At 37.8% G+C, this 23,366-nt stretch overlaps 1 long non-coding RNA gene across 1 annotated transcript in view; it reads left to right on the forward strand.

The window, feature by feature from the left end:
* The window catches only part of LOC117063676, a 265,046-nt gene extending 241,972 nt beyond the window's left edge, over positions 1-23,074 (forward strand). The window contains exons 2-3 of the long non-coding RNA XR_004429031.1: positions 18,897-19,062; positions 22,487-23,074. This is a non-coding gene — a long non-coding RNA (uncharacterized LOC117063676). The remainder of the gene's footprint in view (positions 1-18,896; positions 19,063-22,486) is intronic.
* The last annotated feature ends 292 nt before the right edge of the window (positions 23,075-23,366 follow it).

Below are 23,366 nucleotides of genomic sequence, written 5' to 3' on the forward strand. Positions count from 1 at the left end.
TGTATTTTTAGGACAAGAGGGGTAAAGGAGGTGGTCTGGCCAAGGCAGTATTTTGTAAGTGAAAAAGACCTTATCGCATTTCAACTTGTACTTTAACTCATGACTCACATTTTGTCTTTCAAATGCTATGTCAATATGCAAAGGCAGAGTAGCAAGAAAGTTTGAGGTGTGGAATAAAACTGTGACACACAATAGTGTCTCCTTCTTTACATGTTCAAAAGAGAGCAAAGGATTCTAATGAAAATGCTAAATGTTTTGCCACATTAATATATTTATACCAGTAATGAAATGGTTTACTAAATAATTTTTTAGAAATGTTACGTTAAGATGGCTGTACAGAACATAGATTTGGAGAATATAATTTTAAAGACATTGCATATAGATATCTGACTCAAGAAATTATTTTCTAAAAAATAATATAAAACTTAAAAGTGTAATGTTTTTCCATGGTATGCAATTGGCAAAATCCAAAGAGCTGGAAAAATCTTATAAAATGAATGATCCATTTTTTCTCTGTAAAAATGTTAGAATGGGATCAGGGAAGAGCCTCTAGATTAAAAGAGATTTAAGAGATGAATCAGCCAATTTTAATATATAGACCTTATTTAGATTCCGATAAAATAAATTGTAAACAAAGTTTCCCAGCACTTATAAGACACTTTACAAAATGTAACCAATGACAGCATATTTCATGATGTTAAAGAATTCATTTTATTCAGGTGTTACAATGTTTAAAACATAATTTCAATTATTTGGAATACATACTGAAATCTTTAGGTATAAAATAAGTTAAAGAATTTTACTCAGAAATTTGGTCTTGGAAATAAAGCCAACAGACAACTCTTAAAATCTAATTTCGAGTATTTTAAGAAATTCCTGTCACAAACAAATACATTTGATTTTATTTATTTGAGCCTCTCTTTTTTTCTTAATCTAAATAAAGGTTTTACAATTTTGTTTAGCTTTTCAAAAAAATCCAACTTTTTGTCTTGTTGATCTTTTCTATTTTTCTTTAGTATCAATTTTGTTTATTTCTGGCTGATTTTTAAAATTTATTTTCTTATACTAATTTTGAGTTTGCTTTCTTCTTGCTTTTCTAGTTCTATCATTAGGTTGTTTGTTTGAAGTCTTCCTACTTTATTAAAGAAGGCATGTACTGCTATAAACTTCCCTGTAAGAACTGCTTTATCTGTGTCCCATAGCTTTTAGTATGTTGTGTTTCCATTTTCATTAGTTTCAAGACATTTTTATATTTCCGTCTTAATTTCTCTGTTGACCACTTGTTCATTCAGGAGCAGGTTGTTTTATTTTTATGTATTTGTATTGTTTCCAAAGTTCTTCTTGTTATTGATTTCTAGTTTTATTGCATTGTGGTCAGAAAAGATAGTGGCTATGATTTTGGTTTTTAAAATTTGTTAAGACTTGCTTTGTGGTCTAATACATCTGATCTATCCTTGGGAACATTCCCCGTGTTGATGAGGCGAATGAGTATTCTGCAGCAGTTGGGTGAAATGTTTGTACGTGATATTTTGACATGATTGACCTTCACATTTCAGATATGCACTCTTAACTAGGAACCAATATCATATAAAAAGCTATACTACATTTATTAGTCTGTCTTCATGCTGCTGATAAAGACATACCTGAGATGGGATAATTTATAAAGAAAGAGAGGTTTAATGGATTCACAGTTTGACATGGCTGGGGAGACCTTACAATCATGGTGGAAGGTGAAAGGCGTGTCTCACATGGCAGAAGACAAGAGAATGAGAGCCAAGTGAAAGGCATTTCCCCTGACAAAACCATCAGATCTTGTGAGACTTATTCACTAACATGAGAACAGTATGGGGGGAACTGCCCCCATGATTCATTTATCTCCAGCTCAGTCACTCCCATGACACAAGGGAATTACTAGAGCTGAAATTCAAGATGACATTTGCATGAGGACACAACCAAACCACATCACTCCATAAGAATTATTTAGTAAATATTAAGTCCTGAAAACAGAAATACATATTTAATCATGTCTGAAATATGGGAAGCTATTTATTTCATGATCCTTGTAATGGACATTGTCTATTTTTATGTTCAGAATCTATATCTATTATCTGTATCTATATCATCTTTATGAAAACTCCTTTTACTAAGAAAAACCATTGCATGGGATTTGGATGGAGTGACTTCCTCTCCCACTCCCATGCCTGACCGCTATAAAGGGTTAGACACATGATACAGGACTTGTGTAGCTGAACACTATATTCCCTTAGTCTCAGTGACTGCTTCATGAGCAGACATGTGTTACAAACAGTGGTATATTTAGGATTTTTTTGACCAGTCCCAAATAAAGAAAGATGGACATTTGGGGTATTAAAGACCCCTGATATACAAAGAAGCAAGAACTACTGTGTCAATAAATTCTGCCCTCTAACTGATGTTTTTGGTTTTTCTCTTTTGTTTGGCTAGGCCAGTTTGATTTGAATTTCTTTCTTTTTTTTTTTTTTTTATTATACTTTAAGTTCTAGGGTACATGTGCATAACGTGCAGGTTTGTTACATATGTATACTTGTGCCATGTTGGTGTGCTGCATCCATCAACTTGTCAGCACCCATCAATTCATTATTTATATCATGTATAACTCCCAATGCAATCCCTCCCCCCTACCCCCCAATGATAGGCCCCAGTGTGTGATGTTCCCCTTCCGGAGTCCAAGTGATCTCCTTGTTCAATTCCCACCTATGAGTGAGAACATGCAGTGTTTGGTTTTCAGTTCTTGTGACAGTTTGCTAAGAATGATGGTTTCCAGCTGCATCCATGTCCCTACAAAGGACGCAAACTCATCCTTTTTTATGGCTGCATAGTATTCCATGGTGTATATGTGCCACATGTTCTTAATCCAGTCTGTCACAGATGGACATTTGGGTTGATTCCAAGTCTTTGCTATTGTGAATAGTGCCACAATAAACATACGTGTGCATGTGTCTTTGTAGTAGAATAATTTATAATCCTTTGGGTATATACCCAGTAGTGGGATGGCTGGGTCATATGGTACATCTAGTTCTAGATCCTTGAGCAATTGCCATACTGTTTTCCATAATGGTTGAACTAGTTTACAATCTCACCAACAGTGTAAAAGTGTTCCTATTTCTCCACATCCTCTCCAACACGTGTTGTTTCCTGACTTTTTAATGATTGCCGTTCTAACTGGTGTGAGATGGTATCTCATTGTGGTTTTGATTTGCATTTCTCTGATGGCAAGTGGTGATGAGCATTTTTTCATGTGTCTGTTGGCTGTATGAATGTCTTCTTTTGAGAAATGTCTGTCCATATTCTTTGCCCATTTTTTGATGGAGTTGTTTGTTTTTTTCTTGTATATTTGTTTGAGTTCTTTGTAGACTCTGGATATTAGCCCTTTGTCAGATGAGTAGATTGCAAAAATTTTCTCCCATTCTGTAGGTTGCCTGTTCACTCTGATGGTATTTTCTTTTGCTGTGCAGAAGCTCTTTAGTTTAATTAAATCTCATTTGTCAATTTTGGCTTTTGCTGCCTTTGCTTTTGGTGTTTTAGACATGAAGTCCTTGCCCATGCCTATGTCCTGAATGGTACTACCTAGATTTTCTTCTAGGGTTTTTATGGTATTAGGTCTAACATTTAAGTCTCTAATCCATCTTGAATTAATCTTCGTATAAGGAGTAAGGAAAGGATCCAGTTTCAGCTTTCTACTTATGGCTAGCCAATTTTCCCAGCACCATTTATTAAATAGGGAATCCTTTCCCCATTTCTTGTTTCTCTCAAGTTTGTCAAAGATCAGATGGCTGTAGATGTGTGGTATTATTTCTGAGGACTCTGTTCTGTTCCATTGGTCTATATCTCTGTTGTGGTACCAGTACCATGCTGTTTTGGTTACTGTAGCCTTGTAGTATAGTTTGAAGTCAGGTAGCGTGACGCCTCCAGCTTTGTCCTTTTGACTTAGGATTGTCTTGGCAATATGGGATCTTTTTTGGTTCCATATGAACTTTAAAGCAGTTTTTTCCAATTCTGTGAAGAAACTCATTGGTAGCTTGATGGGGATGGCATTGAATCTATAAATAACCTTGGGCAGTATGGCCATTTTCACGATATTGATTCTTCCTATCCATGAGCATGGTATGTTCTTCCATTTGTTTGTGTCCTCTTTGATTTCACTGAGCAGTGGTTTGTAGTTCTCCTTGAAGAGGTCCTTTACATCTCTTGTAAGTTGGATTCCTAGGTATTTTATTCTCTTTGAAGCAATTGTGAATGGAAGTTCATTCATGATTTGGTTCTCTGTTTGTCTGTTACTGGTGTATAAGAATGCTTGTGATTTTTGCACATTAATTTTGTATCCTGAGACTTTGCTGAAGTTGCTTATCAGCTTAAGGAGATTTGGGGCTGAAACAATGGGGTTTTCTAAATATACAATCATGTCATCTGCAAACAGGGACAATTTGACTTCTTCTTTTCCTAACTGGATACACTTGATTTCTTTCTCTTGCCTGATTGCCCTAGCCAGGACTTTCAACACTATGTTGAATAGGAGTGGTGAGAGAAGGCATCCCTGTCTTGTGCCAGTTTTCAAAGGGAATTTTTCCAGTTTTTGCCCATTCAGTATGATATTGGCTGTGGGTTTGTCGCAAATAGCTCTTATTATTTTGAAGTACGTTCCATCAATACCGAATTTATTGAGGGTTTTTAGCATGAAGGGCTGTTGAATTTTGTCAAAAGCCTTTTCTGCATCTATTGAGATAATCATGTGGTTTTTGTCTTTTGTTCTGTTTATATACTGGATTATGTTTATTGATTTGTGAATGTTGAACCAGCCTTGCATCCCAGGGATGAAGCCCACTTGATCATGGTGGATAAGCTTTTTGATGTGCTGCTGAATCCGGTGTGCCAGTATTTTATTGAGGATTTTTGCATCGATGTTCATCAGGGATATTGGTCTCAAATTCTCTTTTTTTGTTGTGTCTCTGCCAGGCTTTGGTATCAGGATGATGTTGGCCTCATAAAATGAGTTAGGGAGGATTCTCTTTTTCTATTGATTGGAATAGTTTCAGAAGGAATGGTACCAACTCCTCCTTGTACCTCTGGTAGAATTCGGCTGTGAATCCCTCAGGTCCTGGACTTTTTTGGTTAGTAGGCTATTAATTATTGCCTCAATTTCAGAGCCTGCTATTGGTCTATTCAGGGATTCAACTTCTTCCTGGTTTAGTCTTGGGAGAGTGTAAGTGTCCAGGAAATTATCCATTTCTTCTAGATTTTCTAGTTGATTTGCATAGAGGTGTTTATAGTATTCTCTGATGGTAGTTTGTATTTCTGTGGGGTCGGTGGTGACATCACCTTTATCATTTTTTATTGCGTCTATTTGATTCTTCTCTCTTTTCTTCTTTATTAGTCTTGCTAGCGGTCTGTCAATTTTGTTGATCTTTTCAAAAAACCAACTCCTGGATTCATTGATTTTTTGGAGGGTTTTTTGTGTCTCTATCTCCTTCAGTTCTGCTCTGATCTTAGTTATTTCTTGCCTTCTGCTAGCTTTTGAATGTGTTTGCTCTTGCCTCTCTAGTTCTTTAATTGTGATGTTAGAGTGTCAATTTTAGATCTTTCCTGCTTTCTCCTGTGGGCATTTAGTGCTATAAATTTCCCTCTACACACTGCTTTAAATGTGTCCCAGAGATTCTGGTATGTTGTATCTTTGTTCTCATTGGTTTCAAAGAACATCTTTATTTCTGCCTTCATTTCATTATGCACCCAGTAGTCATTCAGGAGCAGGTTGTTCAGTTTCCATGTAGTTGAGCGGTTTTGATTGAGTTTCTTAGTCCTGAGTTCTAGTTTGATTGCACTGTGGTCTGAGAGACAGTTTGTTATAATTTCTGTTCTTTTCCATTTGCTGAGGAGTGCTTTACTTCCAATGATGTGGTCAATTTTGGAATAAGTGTGAGGTGGTGCTGAGAAGAATGTATATTCTGTTGATTTGGGGTGGAGAGTTCTATAGATGTCTATTAGGTCCGCTTGGTGCAGAGATGAGTTCAATTCCTGGATATCCTTGTTAACTTTCTGTCTCGTTGATGTGTCTAATGTTGACAGTGGAGTGTTGAAGTCTCCCATTATTATTGTATGGAAGTCTAAGTCTCTTTGTAAGTCTCTAAGGACTTGCTTTATGAATCTGGGTGCTCCTGTATTGGGTGCATATATATTTAGGAGAGTTAGCTCTTCCTGTTGAATTGATCCCTTTACCATTATGTAATAGCCTTCTTTGTCTCTTTTGATCTTTGATGGTTTAAAGTCTGTTTTATCAGAGACTAGGATTGCAACCCCTGCTTTTTTTTGTTCTCCATTTGCTTGGTAGATCTTCCTTCATCCCTTCATTTTGAGCCTATGTATGTCTCTGCATGTGAGATGGGTCTCCTGAATACAGCAGACTGATGGGTCTTGACTCTTTATCCAGTTTTGCCCGTCTGTGTCTTTTAATTGGAGCATTTAGTCCCTTTACATTTAAGGTTAATATTGTTATGTGTGAACTTGATCCTGCCATTATAATATTAACTGGTTATTTTGCTCGTTAGTTGATGCAGTTTCTTCCTAGCCTCGATGGTCTTGACATTTTGGCATGTTTTTGCAATGGCTGGTACCGGTTGTTCCTTTCCATGTTTAGGGCTTCCTTCAGGGTCTCTTGTAAGGCAGGCCTGGTGGTGACAAAATCTCTAAGCATTTGCTTATCTGTAAAGGATTTTATTTCTCCTTCACTGATGAAACTTAGTTTGGCTGGATATGAAATTCTGGGTTGAAAATTCTTTTCTTTAAGAACGTTGAATATTGGCCCCCACTCTCTTCTGGCTTGTAGAGTTTCTGCCGAGAGATCTGCTGTTAGTCTGATGGGCTTCCCTTTGTGGGTAACCCGACCTTTCTCTCTGGCTGCCCTTAAGATTTTTTCCTTCATTTTAACTTTGGTGAATCTGGCAATTATGTGTCTTGGAGTTGCTCTTCTCGAGGAGTATGTTTGTGGCTTTCCCTGTATTTCCTGAATTTGAATGTTGGCCTGCCCTACTAGGTTGGGGAAGTTCTCCTGGATGATATCCTGAAGAGTGTTTTCCAACTTGGTTCCATTTTCCCCCTCACTTTCAGGCACCCCAATCAGATGTAGATGTGGTCTTTTTACATAATCCCATACTTCTTGCAGGCTTTGTTCATTTCTTTTTCTTCTTTTTTCTTTTGGTTTCTCTTCTTGCTTCATTTCATTCATTTGATCCTCAATCGCTGATACTCTTTCTTCCAGTTGATCGAGTCGGTTACTGAAGCTTGTGCATTTGTCACGTATTTCTCGTGTCATGGTTTTCATCTCTGTCATTTCGTTTGTGACCTTCTCTGCATTAATTAGTCTAGCTGTCAATTCTGCCACTCTTTTTTCAAGATTTTTAGTTTCTTTGTGCTGGGTACGTAATTCCTCCTTTAGCTCTGAGAAGTTTGATGGACTGAAGCCTTCTTCTCTCATCTCATCAAAGTCATTCTCTGACCAGCTTTGATCCGTTGCTAGCAATGGGCTGCGCTCCTTTGCAGGGGGAGATGCGCTCTTATTTTTTGAATTTCCAGCTTTTCTGCCCTGCTTTTTCCCATCTTTGTGGTTTTATCTGTCTCTGGTCTTTGATGATGGTGACGTACTGATGGGGTTTTGGTATAGGTGTCCTTCCTGTTTGATAGTTTTCCTTCTGACAGTCAGGACCCTCAGCTGTAGGTCTGTTGGAGATTGCTTGAGGTCCACTCCAGACCCTGTTTGCCTGGGTATCAGCAGCAGAGGTTGCGGAAGATAGAATATTGCTGAACAGCGAGTGTACCTGTCTGATTCTTACTTTGGAAGCTTCCTCTCAGGGGTGTACTCCAGCCTGTGAGGTGTGGGGTGTCAGACTGCCCCTGGTGGGTGATGTCTCCCAGTTAGGCTACTCACGGGTCAGGGACCCCCTTGAGCAGGCACTCTGTCCCTTCTCAGATCTCAACCTCTGTGTTGGGAGATCCACTGCTCTCTTCAAGGCTGTCAGACAGAGTTCTTTGCATCTGCAGAGGTTCTGCTGCCTTTTTGTGGCTGTTTTTTATCTGTGCCCTGTCCCCAGAGGTGGTGTCTACAGAGACAGGCAAGTTTCCTTGAGCTGCTGTGAGCTCCACCCAGTTTGAGCTTTCCCAGCGGCTTTGTTTACCTACTTAAGCCTCAGCAATGGCAGGCACCTCTCCCCCAGCCTCGTTGCTGCCATTTCGGTTAGATCCCAGACTGCTGTGTTAGCAATGAGGGAGGCTCCGTGGGCATGGGACCCTCCCGGCCAGGTGTGGGATATATTCTCCTGGTGTGCCCGTTTGCTTAAAGCGCAGTATTGGGGTGGGAGTTACCCGATTTTCCAGGTGTTGTGTGTCTCAGTTCCCCTGGCTAGGAAAAGGAATTCCCTTCCCCCTTGTGCTTCCCAGGTGAGGCGATGCCTCGCCCTGCTTCAGCTCTTGCTGGTCGGGCTGCAGCAGCTGACCAGCACCGATTGTCTGGCACTCCCTAGTGAGATGACCTCAGTACCTCAGTTGAAAATGCAGAAATCACCTGTCTTCTGTGTCACTCGTGCTGGGAGTTGGAGACTGGAGCTGTTCCTATTTGGCCATGTTGCTCTGCCCCCCCACAGGTCGATTTTAATTTCTATGGCAATTAAAAGTCCCAATTAATAGGATCCACTGGAAACATCATATACAAGGGCAATGAAATCTGAATTCACAAGTGATTTGCCTAAGTTAACACACACCTGGTTAGCAGGGGACCTATGCTTGACATTGAGCTCTCTTAATACTTCTTCTCTGATCTCATATTTCCTGGTTACCTGCAATGTATCATACTCTGGTGGCACGGTGGTAAGCCTCTCCTCATGAAGCTTACAGTCGACTTCTCTTTACTTCTCCATGTCAGTCTGATAAATGTTTTGATGAAGCTGTATATTTCTAAACAATTTAGTCTACAAGACAGTATTTCCAAAAGTACTGTTTTGTTACAATAAATTTAATTGCAGAGGATATAGTGAAAGGTTTTCCATGGAAGCATAAATATTAAATTTAAATCTTAAAACATTTTAAACCTTTAATTTTGTAGCTAAAATAAAATAAGAAGTAGGAAAATTAAGCCACTCTCCTGTATTCATACTCTCTTCAGTTTATTAGAGTTTTGTTGCTTAGTTCATTATGAGGACTGCATACAAGAAATAGTAAACTTTTTCTTAACCATATTCATATAATAGATACAATATAGCTTTTGTTACAAACATAATTCTTAGAATCTTACCTTAAATATCTTAAGTGCTATATAAATACTATTAGTGGAATGATTACTATGAAAATATGTAATTGCCAGCTATTTGTATTGTGGTAATGATACAAGAAACCTAAGATTCTTCTGATTCTTTCACTGTGCCTCAGTGTTTCAATAACTCTTCACCTCTTGCCTAATTCAAATGCCCCCAAACAGTTAATCTCCAAACCTCCCGTCAAGGCAGGGAAACCAAGTTCTAAAATGACTAAAATGGAAATGCTAAGTCTGACGTCCACCTAACTTTTTATCTATTTGGTTCAGATGTTTATTTTCACATACCAATTTATTAGGTAAAGGAGGCAAATAGATAATGTACAGAACTTTAATTATTAAGATAGATCTATTCTTAAATAAGCAGGTGATGTTTTCAGTTTTTGCTTTAAATATGTGCAGTTTATTTTATGTTGATTAAATCTAAATAAAACTGTTTACAAAACCAAAATGTATGAGATAGATCTAAATAAGCCAATTCCTACTCACAGGAAAGATGTCCACAATGTATTAAGTGGAGAAAAATATATAAAGTGATAGCCATATCTTTTGTTAAATATACGTAAGTGGAAAATGTTAACTTTGACTGTGGGAATACAAGGAGTTTTCACTTTTAAGTTTAAATGCTACCATAATCTGCAGTGAGCATAGCCAAGATAACTCCCAATGATTCCTACTTCCTGGGATTCACTGTCTTTGCAGTTCCCTCCCATGTTTTATCAGGGTTTTCTGTGACCAGCAGAATGTGCCAGAAGTGAAGATATGTCACTTATTAAACACATCTTGAAAAGAATCATTTCTTCCTTTTTGTTTCTTGCTTGGATTGTTTGCTTTGGAGGATACAAAAGTGGCTTTATGGCAAGGTACACATGGAGGACTGAAGCCTCCTGCCAATAGCCATGTAAGTGAGAGATCTTAGAAGAGGATCCTCCAACCACAGCCCAACCTTCAGATGACTGCAGCCCTGTGTGACATTTGACTGCAACCTCATAAGGAACCCAGAGAACCATTCATTTGAGCCATTCCCATATTCCAGATTCTTAGAAACTGTGTATAGTAATAAATATTTGTTGTTTGAAGACATTAAGATTTGGTGAACCTTGTTACATAGAAATAATTAATACAACTTATATCACTTTTCTATTTATTGTATGTGTGATTATATATATTCATACAGACATACACACATATAAAACAGCTGTATTGAAGTATAATTGACATATAAAGTATATATTTAAATTATATAATTTGTTAATTGTGTGCATGACATAAATGGTGTATTTACATGTGTGTATATATACACACACACACAAACATGTATATATCCATAAGTCATCACTAAAATCAAGATAATAAACACAGTCATCATGCCCCCCACAATTTCCTTATGCCCTGCTGTTATCATTCCTTCTTGACCTGCTGTATTCCTCTCATAAGGTAACCACTATCTCCTTTCTTTTACTATAGATTATTTTGCATTTTCTAGGATTATGTGTAAACAGAATCACACAGTATGTACTTACTTGGTTTGACCGCATTCACTCAATCTCAATGAATTATTTTGAGATGCATTCACATTAATCCATCCACATAGAAATAGTTCATTCCACTTTATTGGTGAGTAGTAATGCATTTTATATACAGTATTGGATATCCCACAATTTGTACATTCACCTGTTTATGGGAATTTGGATTCTTTAAAGTTTTGGACTATTACAAAGCTTCTATGAATTTTGTGCACAAATCTTTACTGAATATTTGCTTTCTTTTCTCTTCAGTAAATACCTGGCAGAGGAAATTATATCATAGGTGTATATTTAACTTTTTAAGAAACTGCCAAGCTGTTTTCGAAAGTGTTTGTGTCATTTTACATTCCTGGAGAGTTTCAATTTTTTCACATCCTTGGTCATATTTGGTATGGTAATATTGTTAAATTTCAGTCATCCTAATAGATGTGTAGTTGTATCCAATTATAATTTTAATATGCATTTTTAATGACTAATGAGGTTGAACATCTTTTTCATGTACTTAATTGCTATCCATATTTTTTGTGAAGTGTCTGTTAAGTCTTTTGCACAATTTTTTATTGTGTTGTTTTAAAAATTTTATATTCTTTTTATGTTCTTTATCAGAGATATGGTTTACAAATTTTTGTAACTTGCCCTTTGATGCATTTAATAGTGTCTTCCTCAAGCAGAAGTTTTACATTTTTGTGAAGTTCAGCTTATCAATTTTTTTAGTAAGATAATTATTTGCTTTTCTGGGGAAAGCTTTCAAATAAAGATTGGCTCTTTTATTTGAAAATAACTGTTTTTAATAATAAAAGTTATATAGGAAAATGCAGAAATCACCTACAAAAATTAAAATCAGCCATAATAGCACTGGCCAGAGATAATCAGTGGTTTTCTAGCACACATTTCATCCCTCTACCTTTTTAATAATGGAATCCAAATATGTTCTTTTGAAATCTGCTTAACATATCACATCACAAATTAGTTTTCATATTAATATATCCTGTAATATAATTTTTAATAAAGCCATAGTGGTATCCTCAAAATTCAGAAACATACAGAATATATTCTTGCATATCAATCAAATTCAGAAAATTATTGAAAGAAATTTAAAACTGAATAATTGATAATTAAATTGGAGCTTTTCTTTAAATTATTTAAAACAGAAAAGCATTAACTTGTGACTGCTTTTCTTTTGGTATATTTCAGCATTTTTAGGGTTTCTATGTTAGTAATGTACCTAAATTTATAATTATACTTTCCTACATATAGAAGATAAAAATAATTTTGGAATTAAGTTTTTTTTATTACAGTGGAGATTTTGATATAAACAAATATTTAAAATTCAAGATGTAGGCATTTTATAGGGAGACAGGAGATGAAAATTAGGAGGTATAAATGACAATGTTTTGCCTAAACTTGCTGTATCCTGATTCCCATAGTCACTCAGAATAATGTTGCTAGAACCTATCCAACATTATACAAACTTTCAGTCTCATTGAAGTGGAGACAAATAATATATTTTGAAAACTGCATGAAATCCATCCATAAATAACCAAATTAAGCCTTTGAAGATGGAGATAACTTTCTATAAGATTCAAATCAATTCCATAAGTGATTCCATAAGGCTGACAGCATTTCAGCCATCCAAAACCACCCAGACAGATTGGAAAACACGTTAATCTTCTTGTAGGAAAATGTGACCCAAGAGAAATTGTATTAATTTGGTTTATTGTTAGGAAAAAGTACTAGCCAAGTTTTACAAGTAATTTTTCCATTTTCACTGTGAAAGAAAATGAAAGTAAGGAGGCTATAAGTCAGTTCTGCTGGGTCAGTTATGACAGGTGTTTTAACACCATTTTGTTTTCTTTCTTGTCTTTTTTTTTTTTTTTTGACAGAGTCTTGCTCTGTCGCCCAGGCTGGAGTGCAGCAGTGTTGAGAGTTGACAATGTGCTAGCAGCCCTCACTCTCAGTGCCTCCTCGGCCTCAGCGTCCACTCTGGCGGCACTTGAGTAGCCCTTCAGCCCGCCACTGCACTGTGGGAGCCCCTCTCTGGGCTGGCCGAGGCCAAAGCCAGCTCCCTCTGCTTGCAGGGAGGTGTAGGGGGAGAGGCATGGGCGGAAGCGGGGCTCTCTGAGGGCGAGTCCAGGCCAGCACTAGTTACCCCAGGGCTGGGGCACAAGCTCCTCGTGCCCCACACACGGAGCGGCAGGCCAGGGCTGTGGGCCCAGGGCATTGAGGGGCTTAGCACCTGGGCCAGCAGCTGCAGAGGTGGCGCTGGGTCTCCCAGCAGTGCCGGCCCCTGGGTGCTGCACTCAAATTCTTAGCTGCCTCCCCGCAGGGCAGGGCTTGGGACCTGAAGCCCACCATGTCTGAGCTCCCACCCTGTGGTGGGCTCCCGCGGGGCCCAGCCTCATGACAGGCACTGCCCCCTGCTCTGGGGCACCCGGTTGCATGGACAGCCTAAGGGCTGAGGAGTGCAGGCACGGCTAGGGACTGGCGGGCAGCTCCGCCTGCAGTCCCTGTGCAGGATCCACTAGGTGAAGCCAGCTGGGCTCCTGAGCTGGGTGAGGACTTGGAGAACTTTTCCGTCTAGCACTCTGTGTCTAGCGCAAGGACACCAATTAGCTCTCTGTGTCTTGCTCGGGATTTGTAAATACACCAATCACTACTCTGTGTCTAGCCCAAGGATTGTATATACACCAATCAATACTCTGCGTCTAGCTCAAGGTTTGTAAATACACCAACTGGTACTCTGTATCTAGCTAACTCTGTGTCTTGCTAACCTCCTGGGGACTTGGAGAACTTTTCTGTCTAGCCCTCTTGTCTAGCTCAAGGATGGTAAATGCACCAATCAGCACTCTGTCAAAATGGAGCAGTCAGCTCTCTGTAAAATGGGCCACTCAGCAGGATGTGGGTGGGGCCAGATAAGGGAATAAAAGCAGGCTGCCAGAGCTAACCAGCAGCAATCAGCTCCAGTCGCCTTCCACGCTGTGGAGGGTTTGTTCTTTCCCTCTTTGCAATAAATCTTGCTGCTGCTCACTCTTTGGGTCCATGCCACTTTTAAGAGCTGTAACACTCCCTGCGAAGGTCTGCAACTTCACTCCTGAAGCCATGCAAGACCACGAACCCACCAAGAAGAACGAACAACTCCAGACTTGCCGCCTTTAAGAGCTGTAACACTCACTGTGAAGGCCTGCAGCTTCACTCCTGTCAGTGAGACCACGAACCCACCAGAAGGAAGAAGCTCCAGACACATCTGAACGTCTGAAGGAACAAACTCCCCCCAGACACACTGTCTTTAAGAACTATAACACTCACCGCTAGGGTCTGCGACTTCATTCTTGAAGTCAGTGAGACCGAGAACCCACCAGTTGCGGACACAGTGTGATCGCGGCTCACGGCCACCTCTGTCGCCCAGGCTGGAGTGCAGCACTGTGATCGCAGCTCACCACAATCTCCATCGCCTGGGTTCAAGTGATTCTCCTGCCTCAGCCTCTCAAGTAGCTGGTATTACAGGTCCATGTCATCATACCCTGTTAATCTGTGTGTGTGTATTTTTAGTAGAGACAGGGTTTCACCATATTGTCCAGGCTGGTCTACAGAACTCTTGACCTCAAGTGATCCGTCTGCCTCAGCCTCCCAAAGTGCTGAGATTACAGGCGTGAGCCACCACACTGGACTAACACAATTTTCCAAGAGCAAAATGCCAACAGAGGATGCTAGATGAGGCCACACTCATAGGATTTTGTAATTAGAGAACTGGGACACCCACATGAGTTTTGACCAGGCTGAAAATTGTTAAGTATTGACCAAATTAGAAATAAGTATGTGTATTCTCCAATATAAAACTACAGTCTTAGAAATCATGCTAATGAATGTTTGGAAGAGATACTTCTGTTGATATTGAGCACTTTCCCTCCCCTTTAAAATCCTCCCTACAGCTGATGGTCTGAAGCCCCAAACCTACATTTCCCATTCTCCTTTGATGTGGGATTTAAGTTTAATTCCGACAAAGGGATCAGTGATGAGAGATTTGAATGATAGAATTGAAGTGTTTTTTTGTTGTTGTTGTTGTTGTTTGTTTTTTTTTCTCTAGGAGCAAAACATGAGATGTTCTGCAGGATATAGACATAAGGTTTGCAGCCTCTTCTGGGTGAGCTTCTACAAATCACCTGCGTCAGTGCTGTAGACAACTGAGAGCTTCAGGGATACCTTCCTTAATTCCCAAGCTTTCTGATTTTCTGAAAGTCAGCAGTGGCATTCTGTGACCTTTATTCTTCCGGTCCTATTAACAGCTTTTTAAGTATCCAGTTCTCTTTCTTAAATCCCTTCCTGCTAAAACAAACAGAGTGGTGTCTGTTTTTCTGCAAAGGTGTGACAGATAGAAAGTTTAAATGTTAAGATTACTTGATCGAATTCTTAGTGTCCACATATGGTGTACACACTGAAAATTTCATATAAGGCAAATATTTTCCATAACTTTGTTTCCTGTATTTAAGGTTGACAAGAAGCATGAGCAGTGGCATGGTTCTAGCTGTTCCATAACAAAATTTTGTTTCCACAGTGTATTTAGAGGGTACAAGCACAGGTTTCTTACATGAATGTATTGCATAGTGGTGAAGGCTAAGCTTATAGTGTACCCATCATCTGAATAGTAAACAATGTATCCAACCAACAGTATATAAGCTTCCTTTTTCTCCACAACCTCACCAGCATCTGTTATTTTTTGACTTTTTAATAATAGCCTTGCCTGCTTTTTAATGGGGTTGTTTGCTTTTTTCTTGTTTAGATATTTGAGCTACTTATAGATTTTGGATATTAGCTCTTTGTTGGATGCATAGTTTGCAAATATTTTTCCCATTCTGTAGGTTGTGTGTTTACCATGTTGATTGTTTCTTTTGCTGTGCAGAAACTTTTTTGTTTAAGTCATTTTTGTCTATTTTTGTTTTGTAATGCTTACTTTTGAGGACTTGGTCATGCATTCTTTCCCTAAGCCAGTGTTCAGAAGAGTTTTTGCTAGGTTTTCTTCTAGAACTTTTACAGTTTCACGTCTTATATTTAGATCTTTAGTTCATCTTGAGTTCATTTTTGCATGTGGTGAGAGGTATGGTTCCAGGCTTTTATTCTGCATATGGCTATCCAATTTTCCCAGCACCATTTATTGAATACAGTCATTTCCCCACTGTATATTGTTGTTAAGTTTGTCAAAATCAGTTTGTTGTATGTGTGCAGCTTTATATCTGGGTTCTGTGTCTATTTTTATAACAGTACCATGCTGTTTTGGTTATCACATCCCTGAAGTATAATTTGAAGTAATTTGAAGTCAGGCAATGTGATGCATTTTTTTTTTTTTTTTTTTTTTTTTTTTTTTGCTTTGGGTTGCTTTGGCCGTTCAGGCTCATTTTGGGTTCCATATGAATTTTATGATTTTTTCCTAATTCTGTAGAAAAAATGACATTGGTAATTTGATAAGGGTTGCATTAAATCTGTAAGTTGCTTTTGGACAGTTATGGTCATGTCAACAACGTTGACTTTTCCAGCCCATGGGCATGGGATGTTTGTGTCATCTCTAATTTCTTTCATCAGTATTTTATAGTTCTCCTTATAGAGATCTTTTACCTCTCTGGTTAAATATATTCCTATGTTTTTATTTTTTGGTAGCTATTGTAAACAGGATTGCCTTCTTGATTTGATCCTTAGCTAGATTGTTATTGGTGTACAGAAATACTACTGATTTTCATATATTAATTTTGGATCCTGAAACTTTACCCAATCAATATATCAAATCTAAGAGATTTTTGATGGAGTCTTTAGGTTTTTGTAGATATGATCATGTCGTCAGCAAACAGAGATAATTCAGCTTTTTCTTTTCCACTTTGGGTGTCTTTTTTTCTCTCTCATCTAATTGCTCTGGCAAGAACTTCCAGTACCATGCTGAATAAAAGGGGTGAAAGTGAGCATCCTTATCTTGTTTCAGTTCTTACAGGGGGTGCTTTCAACTTTTCTCCATTAAGTATAAAGTTGGTTGAATAACAATATTTTAGTAGGAGTGTTGGAAAAGTACATTCCTCATGAAGACAAAATATTGTGATAACATTATCTGGAATAGTTTTCTAGATTGTTTGATTATTTCAGGTAATTATCTGGTATAATTATCTAGGTTATCTGGATTTTCTGGGAGTGGGGGTGTACAAGGAGAGAAAACCCAGGACTTAACAGTTCTTTCTTTTAGCTCCAGGCAAGATTGTTTCAGAGAAAGTTCTCATAGCAGCAGTCCAGAGACCAGAAAAAGATCCAATGAGAAAAATAATCCTGCCACAAAGTGTTATGAATGGCCAGCTTTTTCTTCTCAATCAGTAAACAATAGAGAACAGAGAGAATTTTTTTATTTAGAAAAGGAACAGTTGTAATCAGTGCTTTGATTGACCCCTTATCAAATACTTCACTAAGAGGACTAACTTTAAAAGAAATGTTTAGAACTTCTAACTCTGACAACCAAACTTAGTTGCAGGGAAACCATTTAGGGAAAAAAAAAAACTATTTGTATTGCAGGTCACACATTTTATTCAAAATTTTAGTAGCTTTATTGAGCCTTCCAGGGGAAAAGATACATCCTTAAATCTTAAGATTGTCTCCATTATTGAATGAAATATTGGCAATGAGAAAACAGGTGCCACTTTGCAGTCATTAAAATATTAATAACTGAAGTTATTTGAGAGTAGGAGCACAAAGGCTGCTCTTTTGATCTTTTGTCTATAAATTATGTGATGGGCTGAACTGCAGAATTTTCATGGATACATGTTAGCACACATTTATCATTACACATATCTGACATTTAAGATAAGACTACAAAACATTATTTGGGAACATAAAGCCAATCAAACAATCAATCTGAGCATTAATGAATTCAGAAGTTTGCCATGTTCCTGAATGGAAAAACAATATTTTTAACTGGCTAATTCGTGTCATGTTAATATCTACATTTTCTATAATATGAATTTAAATGAGACATTTGTTTTTCTTTAAGCTTTCAAACCTTGTTCTGTACTTTATGTGGAAAAATAAGGACAACATAGCCAAAACATTTTGAAAAAGATGTGATGATTACCAATTCGATGCTACCAAAGACTGAAAAGTATTGTAAGGGACAGAGTGGCATAACAAACACGGCTTAAATAAATCACGCTGCATTCATGATAGAGAATACGCCACAGCTGCAAGAAAATTAGGTGCACAAACTGACCAGAAAAATGTTGGTGATACATTGTTAATGTGGGAAAAAAATCCTAGTAGACCAAAGTGTTTCACATGGTTATATTTGTGTAAAAACTGCACATGCATCTATAGACATATATGCAAATGCCTTCATTAGTGTAGAAAAACTTGGCAACACACCAAACTTCTAATGCGGTCATATTTAAAACAGTGGGAGTCAATGTAGATGTGTTCTTCCTAGTTCATGTATGTGGGGTATGTGTGTTGAAGCGCACATGTGTGATATTTAAGGTGATGACTTTATGGGTAATTTCCAATTTTTTTGGTATTTTCAGTATTATTCAAATTAAAATACAAAGAAATCTGTCATATACTACTTTCTATTAGTGCACACACTCATAACTATACATTTATGCAAGAAAGAAACTTTGATGTTTATAAACATGACTGCTGTCTTTTAAGAAGTGCTCCGTTTTATAAAAATGGGCTTTGTTGTTCTGAGAAATTTTGGTTTTGTGAGGACAATTTGGGATCAGGAGTCAGGAAAACCTGAATCATGATTCAGGTTTGCATGATTGCTATGATTTGGATGTGGCTTTTCCCTAACAAAACTCATGTTGACATTTAATTGCCAATGTGAAAGTGTTGAGAAGTGGTGGGACCGTTAAGAGGTATTGTGGGTCCTGAAGGATCCACCCTGCAAGAGGGAATTAATGCAGTCTCACTCTCAGTGGAACTGGATTCATCAGGAGACAGGTCTCTATAAAACAAGGCCTCCTCTCTTATTTGGTCTCTTCACATGAGCTCACTTCCTCTTTTCTGCTTTCTGCTTTCAGGGTGACATTGCTGTGACAGGCTGACATTGCTGTGGGCAGGAATTGGAGGGAGAACAATCTAAGAGACCTGATTCTCATCGGAAAGAGAATCTGCTATAATCCTCCTCTTGAGAATGTATAATCTCTAATCCTCATCTTAGACTCACCTCTACCTGATGACTTACCGGTAAGCAATAACATGTAACTGAAATAGAGATCTTGGAGCAGCCAAGCGTTTGCCATGGTGGGTTTGTTAAAATCAGTATCACATTTATTTAGATAAGAATACCAAGTCATACAGAATGTTCTCCCTGGTAAACCGGGTTGAGATGGAGAAGGAAGCTGTTTAATAAAATTCCTAATTTCTCTCTCTCACTCACTTTGATTTCTAATCCACTATATGTAAAAAAAGAAGTCTTTTCCTTTCCTAGTCACTGAGGTCAAGGTGCACTGGACTTTATTGAACAAAATGGATTAGCTAATGAACATTGATAGGTTGTCCAGAAATTGTCAGTCCTAATCTCCTCACTACAACAAAGACCTTGCTTATAAGGCTCCTTTATATATGAGATGTGTAAAACACCTGCTATAGTACTTGGAAGAGAGCATGCTCAATAGACGACAGTTGTTAAGTAGTAGTAGTAATAGCCTGAGATTATTCCAATTAGTTTGAAGTGAATAATCAATACAAATGAATGAAGTACCTGCCAGTCGTAATTGCATGGGCGGACTTTCACCTACTTGTAAGGATATGTTGCATCAGATACTCTTTGGTCTACACCAGTATCGACAAGGTGAATGTACCCACCTTGATTGCTTTAGAATGACAGGATGCCCACTTCTTCCCTCCTGAGCCTGAGGATAAGCAGTCCCTGACGCACATTACTAAATGCAAGTTTTGTTAGAAGGAGGAAGGGAGGAATGGCTACTAGACAAGCAACCAACAGTGTCTCTTACTATCCTCAGCTTTCCCACTTTTTTGTCTGCCACTTCCTAGCAAATCCCATAACCATATGGTTCTGAATTTAGTAGATGTGTGATGAAGTGAGCATTAAGAATTTCCATATGGAAGTCTTTTCTGTATATCTCATGCAATTTTATGCTTTCAGACTTTCAGACATGCTGCTACCTTTGCTTGTCATTCCTTTATGTTTCTCATCTTATTCAGTCTTCAAGATTTAGCCAAAGTATCCTTTCATTCATTTATTCAATCTAAATCTGACAATTATCTATTGTCTGTTATATGTTAGGCATGGAAAAATTATAGGCACAGCCTGTGATGGAGAAGATAGAGACATAAATCAACAATTAAAGCGCAGCATAGAAAATGCTAATATGGAGGTAGGCATCTTAGCCCCTAGTCACCAAACCTATCTGAGATAGGAGAATAAACTTGGAGGAGGGGGAAGGCTTAAATGGTATCTGGAAGGATGAGAAGGAGTCACTAAGGCAGGCAGGAATAATAGTCCTGCGTATGTTCAATGTACAGGATTCTGAGAGAGAATGTGTGATGGTTAATTTTATGTGTCAATGTGACTGGACTAAAGGATGCCCAGATAGCTGGAAAGAATGTTATTTCTGGGTATGTTTGTGAGGGTGTTTCTGGAAGTGATATTAGCATTTGAATCAGTAGAATGAGTAAAGAAGATCTGCCCTCACCAATGAGGATGAACATTATCCAATCTCTTCTAGGCTCAAATGGAGCATAAAAGTTGAAGAAGGGCAAAACCTTTCTTTGAGCTGGGACATGGATCTTCTGACCTTGAGCGTCAATGCTTCTGCTTCTAGGGTCTTTCCCATGCAGACTGGGAATTATGCCTTTGGCTTCTCAGGCTTTAGACTGGCTTCTCAGGCTTTAGACTCAGACTGAATTACACCATCCCCTTTCCTGGTTTTCCGGCTTGCACACAATATATCGTAGGAGTTCCCTGTCTGAAAAATCATGCTTCTTTTTTTTATTGTAGCTCATTTCCCAAGCCATGCTTTTTCAGGTCCCTGAGTCCCCATTCAGACAGGAAAGCTTGTCTTTAGATGTTTCTAGTCTGGACTTCGTCTGAACTAATGTGCCTCTGCTGATTGCTGCATGCCTATAATAGTTGCTTAAGAGAGTGTCCATGTGTGTAGATTTTTGAAAATGCTGGTGGGAGAACTCTTACTATGGAATTGCTTTAGATAGTCTCCCACCTTGCCTTTAGTAAAAGTAAAATTTAAACTTAGAACAGTCATGAGTCATTTAATGATAGGGAAACGTTCTGATAAATGTCATCAGGCAATTTTGTTGTAGTGTGAACATCATAGACTGTACTCACAGAAAACTATAGATACCACAGCCTACTATACACCCAGGCTATGTGGTACAGCCTGTTGCTCCTAGGCTGCAAACCTGTATAGCCTGTCACTGTGCTGAATATTGTGGGCAATTATAACACAATGGTATGTGTGTATCTAGACATAGACAAGGTACAGTAAAAATACAATATGAAATGTAAAATGTATACACTTATATAGGGCACTTACTGTGAATGGAGCTTGCAGGATTAGAAGTTGCTCTGGGTGAGTCAGTGAGTAAGTGGTGAGTCAATGTAAAGGCCTAGGATATTGCTGTACACTACTATAGACTTTGTAAACACTGTACACATTGGCTACACTAAATGTATATAAAATATTTTCTCCAATAATAAATTCATCTTATAAATTCATCTTACTGTAATGTTTTTACTTTATAAACTTTAAAGTTTTTAACTTTGACTATTTTGTAATAACATTTAGCTTAAAGATACAAACACATTGTATACTTATGCAAAAATATTTTCTTTATATTCTTATTCCCTGAGGCTTTTTTCTATTTTTTAAATTTTTTTAACTTTTTAAACTTTTTTTTTTTTTTTGTAAAAACTAAGACATAAACACATTAGTCTAGGCCTACACAGGGTCAGGGTCATCAGTACCACTGTCTTCTAGCTCCACATCATGCTCCACTAGAAGGTCTTCATGGGCAGTAATATGCATGGAGCTGTCATCTCCTATGATAACAATATCTTCTTCTGGAATACCTCCTGAAGGATCTGAAGCTGTCTGACAGTTAACTTTTTATTTTGTAACTAAACTTTTTATTTTGTAACTAGAAGGCGTACACTCTAAAAGAATAATAAAAGTGTAGTAAGTATATCAACCAGTAACATAGTCATTTATTATCATTATCAACGACTGCTATTCTTTATTATCCATGGGAGAATTGGTTCTAGAACCTCCCTAAGATACCAAAATCCGTGATTGGTCAAGTCCCTGATGTGAAATGTCATAATATTTGCCCATAGTCTATGCACATCCTACCATACACTTTAATTCATTTCTAGATTACTTATAACCCCTAGTATGATGCAAATACAGTAATATGGAACTGTCTTCCCACCCAAATCTAATGTTGTAATCCCCATTGTTGGAGGTGGCACCTGGTGGGAGGTGACTGGATTGTGGGAGTGGATTTCTCATTAATGGTTTAGTACTGTCTTGCTGGTACTGTCATGATAGTGAGTGAGTTTTCATGAGATCTGGTCATTGAAAAGTGTTTGATGCTTCCCCCCTCTCTCTCTCACTCCTGCTTTCACCAGGTGATACGCCTGCTTCCACTTCACCTTCAGCCATGATTGCAAGTTTCCTGATGCTTCTCTAGAAGCCAGGCAGATGCTAGCATTATGTTTCCTGTACAACCTGAGAAACTGTGAGCCAATTTAACTCCTCTTCTTTACAAATTACTTCGTCTCAGATGTTTATAGCAATGCAAGAATGGACTAGTACAGACAGTAATATCTAGTACTATGTAAGTAGTTTGTTATAACTGTGTTGTTTAAGGAAGAATGACAAGAAACCAATCTATACATGTTCAGTACAGATGCAATTTAAAAAAATATATTTTTGATCCACCATTGGTTGAATCTGTGAATGCAGAACCCACAGATATGGAAGGCCTACTCTGTATGTATTGTATATGATACACTTTTATACAGCTGGTAGTGCAATAGGTTTAACAGCAGCATCATGACAAACAGGTGAGTAATGTGTTGTGCTATGACATTATCATGGCTACAAAGTCACTAGGCAATAGGAATTTTTCATCTCCATTATAATCTAATGGGCCCACTGTCATACATGTGTTAGTCATTGACCTAAATCTTATTATGTGGCACGTGACTATATTCAATTATAATAGCTTTTTGGACATTTCTTTTTTCTGACTTTGGGATTAGTATTTTATTTCTTCCTCTTACATTGTATACTTTAAAAATATTTTAATAGTTTTTTCATCTATGTCTTCTATTGTGAGGTGTGCGTTTTATAATATTTGGAAGTATGTTGGGTCTTCAATTAGAAATAATAAATATTAAATGGTACAAAATTAGTTTAAGGTTTAAATTGACAAAAGCCATTTAAAAGAGATTTTAAAAATTTATATGAATGCCCTAATGGAACTCCAGTTACATGTCATTACCT

The sequence above is a fragment of the Trachypithecus francoisi genome, unplaced genomic scaffold (assembly GCF_009764315.1).
Source record: "Trachypithecus francoisi isolate TF-2019V2 unplaced genomic scaffold, Tfra_2.0 Lachesis_group18, whole genome shotgun sequence".
Lineage (NCBI taxonomy): Eukaryota > Metazoa > Chordata > Mammalia > Primates > Cercopithecidae > Trachypithecus > Trachypithecus francoisi.